General features: G+C 34.6%; 1 pseudogene; it reads left to right on the top strand.

Moving 5' to 3' along the window:
* Positions 1 to 5,266: 5,266 nt before the first annotated feature.
* On the top strand, positions 5,267 to 7,158 carry LOC120091557 (annotated as a pseudogene).
* Positions 7,159 to 9,018: the final 1,860 nt, after the last annotated feature.

Raw genomic sequence — 9,018 nt, 5'->3', positions numbered from 1 at the left:
TCACCTGTTTGAACCAGCTTGGTCGATGATTTATGTAATAGATAGTTTTTTATTTCTGGTTTTTTAGGCTAATCATCTTGATCCATTAATTTTGATGAATGTACATGAGATGTATGTTTAAATTATATGTCATATAGTATGCCAATTAATTTTAAATCCTACCATAGGTTATGCATTTGTTATGCATCATCTCTATATTGTAAAAGTTATGATATAGTAGCTTGCATACTTAAATTACTTAAGAGCATGCTCATGCATCATATAATATAAGAGTTATATTTATGCATGCATTAAGCATATTCATGCATCATCTTTATATTATAAATGTTATAGTATAAGGGTGTATGGAAGCATGTATTCTGTTCATTACTTTTTATATAAGAGTTATATATAGTAATGAATGGACATTGCATCAAGCATGAATGATAGGTTAAATTTATAAGAGTGATAAATACCTAGTCTAGCTTAGCAATGTGGATGATTTTGGTTGTTTCCTTTTATAAGAGTTATAATGGAAATTAGAACTAAAATCAATAAGAAAGACATGCATGCAAACTTAGATTGAATCATGTTTTATAAGAATTTTAAAATTTGATTGAGATAGACCTAAGATCACGGTTCTAATGAGATTAGATACCTAAATTTAATCTTTAATCAGTTTAATAGGATTAAATTGACTAATAAAAGATTAAATATGTACCAAATCTATCTATAAGGGACCTTTTGTTTAAGGCGGGTTCTGTCTAGGCTAGGGTATTTAAGCTGATAGAAATGGAATACCCTTACCTAGGAACCTACCTAGAAAGGTGAATTAGATAGATTTGTTGCATGCATGCAAATTTGATAATAGTCCGTTAAAGTGTTTAATGGAACTTGATTCAAACTTGTTTAAATATCAAAAGCAAGAGTTATGTTTGAGCAAATTAAACTCACATTTAGACAAAATTAGTAGTCGGATTGTCTAAGTTAATGAATCCCTAGGTAGAACATTCAGTGGGAGGTACTTGGGTATATGATACTTCACTTAAACCTCTACACTTTTCTCCCTCATGTTCACACTGTGAGATATATCCTCGGCTTCGAGGCACCCTGGAAGTGTCCCCCTAAAGGATGGTATTTGGGGAGGTCAATACCAAGGTGAATGAAGAGAATGTTCATAGTAAGTGGAAGCGGGACGTGTGACAACATATCCCACGGTCTCTCTCATTAGGTTGGATAAAGTTTTGTGCATCGCCTCTTGGCATCCTGGGAGTGTCCCCCTAAAGGATGGCAGTTTTGCACAACTCTTTATCTGATATCCTGTATAACATAATGTTGCTTTAATCTCTTGTCTTAATCTGTTTTTCCCCTACGGTGGGAGCATTAGAGCGAGACTTTAGGGCCTAAAATGAGGGGTTACACTTATGCAAAATTGTTAAAGGTTAGTAGTTTTGGACCAAAAAATGGTGACTGTTAGAGTCAGTTACAAGACTTGTTTTTGTCTAATGGTTTAGAATATCTCATGCCAGTGAAGGAGCACTTGATCACCCCATCGGTGACTTTTGTCCTGCCTCGCTGGGGTATCATTGCAAAATAGATGTCTTTTCACTTAGAGTACATTAGAACTATTTTGCTAAAACTAAAATTGGTGTTAAAAGTGGTAATGTATAGACTTATTAAGTTTGTTCATGTTTTTCAACAACTTTAAAATGGCAACAGCCACGTTAGCTCTATTAATGCCGATAAACTGACTGGTGAAAACTACGCTACTTTGAAAACAATGAGTAATACCATACTTATCATCGATGACCTGAGGTTCGTCCTTATGGAAGAGTGTGCTCCTATTCCAACTCAAACAGCCACTCGAAATTTTCGGGAGGCTTATGAGAATTGGACATGGGCGAATGAGAAGGTCCGAGCTTATATCTTGGCCAATTTGAACGAAGTTTTGGCCAAGAAACATGAGCCTATGGTCTCTGTGCATGAGATCATGGAGTCCCTACGGGGAATGTTCGGACAATAGTCTGGACAGCTCAAGCATGAAGCTCTAAAAAGCATCTTCAACTCCAAAATGGAGGAGGGTACATCTGTTCGAGAATGCGTTCTTAACATGATGGTCCACTTTAATATGGCAGAGATGAATGGGGCTCGCATCGATGAGGGCACCCAGATTAGCATAATTCTGCAAACGTTTCCAGAAAGCTTCTTGCACTTTGTCAGCAATGTTGTGTTGAACAAAGTTGATTATTCTCTTACAACTCTCTTTAACGAGTTGCAAACATTCCAATCCTTGCTAAAAAGCAAGGAGAAAAAGGTTGGTGAGGCAAATGTTGCTTCATCATTTAAGAATTTCCATCGAGATTTGATCTCAGGAACTAAGTCTACACCTTCTACTTCTAACACTACTAAGTGGAATAAGAAGAATGGTAGTAATGGAAAAGAGAAGGCACCGCTAACCCATAACTTGCAACACAGCGAGGTAGGCGACCAACGTCGTTGAAAAAGGAAAATGTTTCCATTGCAACCAAGATGAACACTAGAAGCAGAATTGTCCTTGCTGGTTAAAGGAGAAGAAGAAGGCTAAGGCTAAGACAAAACAAGGTAAATGTGATTTATTGGTTTTGGAAACTTGTTTAGTAGAGAATGATGATTTTGCCTGGTTTATAGACTCTAGAGCCACTAACCATGTTTGTTCTTCTTTTCAGGAGATTAGATCCTGGCGGCAGCTTGATGCTGGTGAGATGACGATGTGAGTAGGCATCGGGCACTTCGTCTCAGCTGTGGCAATGGGGGGCTCCAGTTGACTTTACAGAATAAACTTATCATTTTACATGATGTATATGTTGTTTTTGAGTTAAAGCGGAATTTAATTTCTGTAAAGTGTTTGATTGAAAGTAAATGTACTCTCAACTTTTGGTGAATAAAGTGTTTATTCTGAAAGATGGTGTTGAGATATGTTCAACAAAACTGAAAAACAATTTGTATGTGTTAAGGCCGTTAGCAACAAATTCCCTTCATAACATAGAGATGTTTAAAATTGTCGTAACTCGAAATAAACAACTTAAGGTTTCTCCTAAGCAAAATGCCCAACTTTGACACCTTCGATGAGGGCACATCAATCTCAATACGATTGAGAAGTTGGTGAAGAATGACCTTCTAAGCGAGTTAGAAGAAATATTTTATATGGACAAAGCACATCCATTAAATATTTTAATGGAAGTTCGTTCATTGGATATAAAGAAAGATATATTTCAACCTCGAGAAGATAATGAAGAACTTCTTGGTCCTGAAGTACCATATTTTAGTGTAATTGGTGCACTTATATATCTTGCTAATAATACAAGAATAGATATTGCATTTTCAGTAAATTTATTAGCTAGATATAGTTCTTCTCCTACAAAAAGACATTGGAACAGAATTCAGCATATACTTCGTTATCTCCGAGAAACAATCGATATGAGTTTGTTTTATTCAAATAAATCAGATTTTGATCTAGTTGGTTATGCAAATTCTGGATATTGATGATCCACACAAAGCTAGATCTCAAACAGATTATCTGTTCACATGTGAAGGAACTTCTATATCATGGCAATCGGTGAAACAGACTATAACGGTATGCTATAATTCTTGTAATTCACGAAGCTAGTCGAAAATGTGTACAGCTAAAGTTAATGACTTAGCACATTCATGAAACTTGTGGCTTGTCTTCTAAATCTTCCAATAATATTATATGAAGACAACACAACTTGCATAGCCCAAATCAAAGGAGGATATATTAAAGGAGATAGAACAAAGCATATTTCACTGAAGTTTTTCTATACTCGTGATCTTGAAGAAAATGGCGACATCACTATACAACAAATTTGTTTGAAAGATAACCTGGAAGACCTATTTACAAAGGCATTACTAATTGCAACTTTTGAAAATTAGTACATAACATTGGAATGCGGCGACTCAAAGATCTTAAATGATGTTTTCATAAGGGGGAGTAAATACATTTATTCTTTTAGAAGTATGTATTATATGAAATATGTACTCTTTTACCTTCACTAGGGTTTTTTCCTATTGGGTTTTCCTAGTAAGGTTTTAACGACGCATATTTCATATATATATATAGGCATCTAAGGGGAAATATTATGAATATTATAATAATAAATTGATGCCCGTTGCTTAGTGTCCCAAAGCCTTATGTCACCCTTTATGTTGTCCATGTGCCTTGTAATTATTCATGCTTGGTGTCCATGTAAGTCTACATCCTACTTGTCAAGCCTATAAATAGTGGCATTTGGTGGATCTTAAAATCACACATACATTGACCAGAATTCTACTTCCACTAATTTTCATATTATCCAATTTTATAATTTTAGTTATTTTATGTTTTTAGTTATTTTATTTTATATATTTAATATTATTAAATATATTATTGTATCTTATATGCATATTCTCGTTGTGCTCACTCAAATTCATAACACTTTCTAATTTATTCTTTTTATTTTATTGTTCTCTTTTTAATATCAATTTATATTTTTTATTTAATTATATATATATACAAAGAGCAAAGTTGAAAGTATGTTTTTTTTTTTTTTTTTGGTAATTTAGAAAGAAAAAGAAAGCCTAAGAGAATGGGAGGTGACAATCAGTTCGGCCTTGGTCGCCACGCATTCCTAATTCCAATAACACCAAATTGCTGATGCAAGCCCTTACCTCACACCTCTTTTAAATTTGAAATTCACATACGATGCACCCACATGTATTGGTTCTATGGCTTACAAAAATTAGTTTTTGTCCTTTCTTAGTTTCACCATTTAGTTGATGATGTTTTAATCCTCAAATTCAAACAATTTAGTCTCTTTAGTCTCTTTGGAAGTTGTAATTTGTTTATAAATTATAAATTTTGAGTCACTGAATAATAAGAAAAATATTTGATATTTGACTTTGATGATATCTTTCAAGATACAAGGACTTAATATTTAGAAACAATAAATGAGAATATTTTAAAAAATTGAGGAAACAACAACCTAATCAAACAGCTCTAAATTATGACAAATTTAAAAATACTAAATTATTACTCGAGATTAAATAACTATTTGGTTAAAATACAATTTTTATCTCAAATTTTTTTTTAAATTTTATATTTTTAATAAATCTAAATATGTCTTCTAAATTATAATAAAAGTCTTAATGAGTAATATTCTTTTTCAAAACAATATCAACAATAATAAACTGGTTGATTAATTAAAAGTACGGATACAGAATTATAGGGATCCAAAATAATATTTTTAAACAAATTATTGCATGAAACTTCCAAGAACCAGAGATGTTGCTTAGCCTTTTCCCAAGAGCCCTTATAAGTTCTTTCCAAAGACGTGGAAGTGGAGCAGCCTTTTTCCTCGAACAAGACCTCTATCATGGCTTCTCACAGCCAAAGAACACCTCACTTTCTTCTCTTCCCTTTCATGGCACAAGGCCATATGATCCCCATGATCGACCTCGCCAAGCTTCTCGCTCGCCGTGGAGCCTAAATCAACCATGTGTCATCCCCCACCCCCCACTCCTCTCAACTCTGCTCGCTTCCACTCTGTTCTCACTCGCGCCATTGATTCCGGCCTTCGAATCCATGTAGTTCAACTCCCTTTCCAAAGCAGCCAAGAAACCGGCCTCCCAGACGGCTGTGAGAATGTCGACTTGCTACCTTCAATTGCTTCCTTATCCAAATTCTACAGAGCAGCGAGTCTCCTTTACGACCCATCGGAAAAACTGTTCGAACAACTCACCCCTCGTCCTAATTGCATCATCTCCGATATGTGCCTCCCTTGGACCTTCCAACTTTCTAAAAAATTTCACGTCCCCAGGCTCGTTTTCTACAGTTTGAGCTGCTTCTTCCTTCTCTGTATTCGGAGTTTACTTGCTAACTTTGATTTTGTGAAATCCATCCCTGACTCGGAATTCGTGGCTTTACCAGACTTGCCTTTTTCAGTTGAGTTTACGCAGGTCGCAGCTATATAAATCCACCGATGATTACATAACCCAATTTAGTTTAGCAATATTTGAGGCTGATCGGCAGTCGTACGGCGTGGTATTAAATGTATATGAAGAAATGGAGCCAGAGCATGTAACAGAGTATATAAAGGGAAGAGAATCGCCGGAAAAAGTCTGGTGCGTTGGCCCTCTTTCGCTTTCCAACGACAACGAACTCGACAAAGCCGAAAGAGGCAATAAATCCTCAATCGACGGACACGAATGCATCAAATGGCTCGACGGGCAGAACCCATCATCGGTTGTTTACGTGTCGTTGGGCAGTCTCTGTAATCTGGGAACATCGCAAATCATAGAGCTTGGATTGGGATTGGAAGCATCGAACAAACCATTCATTTGGGTGATAAGAAAAGCAAATCTAACGGAAGATCTAGTGAAATGGTTAGAGGAGTATGATTTCGAGGAGAAAACAAAAGGGCGCGGGATAGTGGTTCGTGGATGGGCTCCACAAGTTCTGATACTGTCGCACTCTGCAATTGGGTGCTTCTTGACGCATTGCGGATGGAATTCGAGCATTGAAGGAATATCTGCAGGTGTGCCGATGATCACATGGCCGCTGTTTGCGGATCAAGTGTTCAATTATAAGTTGATTGTGGAGATACTGAAGGTGGGTGTGAGTATAGGAGAGGAAACGGATACGAAGTGGGAAAAGGAAGAAGAGGAGGAAAGGGTAGTGGTGAAGAGGGAGAAAGTGAGGGAAGCCATAGAAATGGTAATGGATGGAAAAGATAGAGAAGAGATGAGAAAGAGATGCAAAGAAATTGGTGAGAAGGCGAAGAGAGCGGTGGAAGAAGGAGGTTCGTCTCATCAGAATCTAAGTCGGTTAATTGAGGACATTACTGCACATGCTTTTGCCCATGGATGAAGCCTTGAGGATGGAAGACGATGATGTGTGATGTTGGAAACTTGATTGGGAATTTTCATTTTGCTTCTTTCATTCCTGATTTTTGTGTCACATCGGGAAACTATTCAAACTTGGACCTAAGTTGGGAGTTTTCTTTTCAAGTATTTTTTTTTTCCAAAATACAATTGTGAATTTTTGTTGTCCTGCTTCTTTTTGGTTATGTTTATGTAGACTTCAATCAAAATTCATCCAATGAATCTCACTTAATCATAATGTATTTCATATATGTTTCAATTAAATTTCTCTGACTTATCCTAGAAAAAAATTCTTCGACTCTTTCTACGATTAAACTTTGATTTTTGTAGAAAACATCTGTGATTGGATTAATTGAATAAATAATTCACTTAACTATTTTTTTTTTTTTTTTTTTGGAAGAAACAGGTTGGATCAATCTTCTGTCTTCCATGGGAAAATATGGAACTTCCATTACCACCTTTTTTTCCCTTTTTTAATAATTTCTTTTGTTGCTCCATTGACACTTTTTTTAATCTTTTTATTTTACCTCTTTCCCCTTTTCATTTTAAAACTTTTTTTTTTTTTTTTTTTTTTTTTGTAGTATTCAGATTAGGTTGTTTCTTTGATGGGAAAATACATTTTGATCCTAGATTTTAGCTTCATTTCCTATTTAGTTTGTAGTTTCAAAATGTTACATTTTTAATAGTTTGATTTCAATTAACTGAACTTTTATTTTTAAATTTGGTTTTTTTTTTATATATAAACAATATCTCTCATAATCACTAACAAAAAATCATTTGAAAAATCCTTTTATCTACCATTGTCAAACTTCCACATTTTAAAATATAAGTGAATTTGAGCCTAACAAATGGACTTTGGTCGCCACTCCAAATTAAATCATAAATATGGAGAGTTTGAGGATGTATTGTGAGAGAATCAAGTGTAAAAAAAAAGGATCCACATATTTTTAATATATTGTTATAATATGCTTAGGTATAAGATTGTTAGGAATAAAAAATGATTTTGTTTAGTTGTGCACTAATGTGAAAAGCACTCAATAAATACTTTATTAGGCTTAGAATTTCGTTAGTTTTATTATTAATTTATGTTAGTTGATATTCTTTTATGTTTAATTTGTAGGAACCATGCATTTGAACCAGGTGAAATAACGAAAATACCCCTAGGGTAGGTCAAAGTTCGATCTAGCTAGGACAAAAAAATGGGTCAAGATTTGTGAATTAGGGCAAAAGGCTAAAAGTGTGGACAACCCGTTAGAGAGGGTAATCCTAGGCTTGAAGATGCGAGTCAAGAGCCCGACTTCATTCTTTCCCTCTTAGTCTTTTTTACACTGTTAAATATGTTACTAACGGCCTTTATTTGTACATAACCACGAGTGATTGAGATCGTAGTCCCTAAGGTTTTAATGTAGTTTTTGGATCGTCACAAAACCATTTTCATTATTTCTTAGATTTGAATAATGCATAAATCATTTTGACATGCTTAATCTTAATGCTTTTGAATAATCGACACTACTTGAATGATTCTTACTATGTCATGCTTGAGGGGGGCATTAGTTTAGATATAATATGCTCAACGGTTAATTAATTATGCATAGAATGATAGAAGATTAATATAGATCAATAATGAAGGATTTCAATGTTGCATCTAGTTAATTAATTGCATGACAGTGAATTGATGATTAGGTGTTATAAAGGATTGAGTTTGAAAGAGGATACCTGGATATAAGACTTCTAGGTCTATAGTTAGCAATAGATCAATATAAGGCTTAAACAATTAATTTAGTTAATCCATTAATGGAAGTCATTATCTTAAGATGGGTTTTTGTCTAGTTTTGCCCTGTTGTTATCATTTATTTGCTTTCTAAGATTAAACTAGATTAGTTTTCCATCATAGTTCGGTTCCCTAACTAAAATTAGAACGATCTTCGAATAACTAAAAGTATATGAAATCAATTTTCTGAGGAGGATACTCAGCTAAGGCCGTTTTAAAACTATACTATTACCAGAAACATGCGTTTGCTTGGATCAATGAGAATGTTATAAAAAATTTTGGGAGACAGTTCACACATGAACAATAGCAAATTTAGGAGGGGAGAGAAAAAACAGTCATAAAAGCTCATTTCA

This window comes from Benincasa hispida, chromosome 11 (assembly GCF_009727055.1).
Source record: "Benincasa hispida cultivar B227 chromosome 11, ASM972705v1, whole genome shotgun sequence".
NCBI classification, from domain to species: domain Eukaryota; kingdom Viridiplantae; phylum Streptophyta; class Magnoliopsida; order Cucurbitales; family Cucurbitaceae; genus Benincasa; species Benincasa hispida.
The sequence above is the reverse complement of the archived record's forward strand: the minus strand, read 5'-3'. Positions and strand labels throughout refer to the sequence as shown.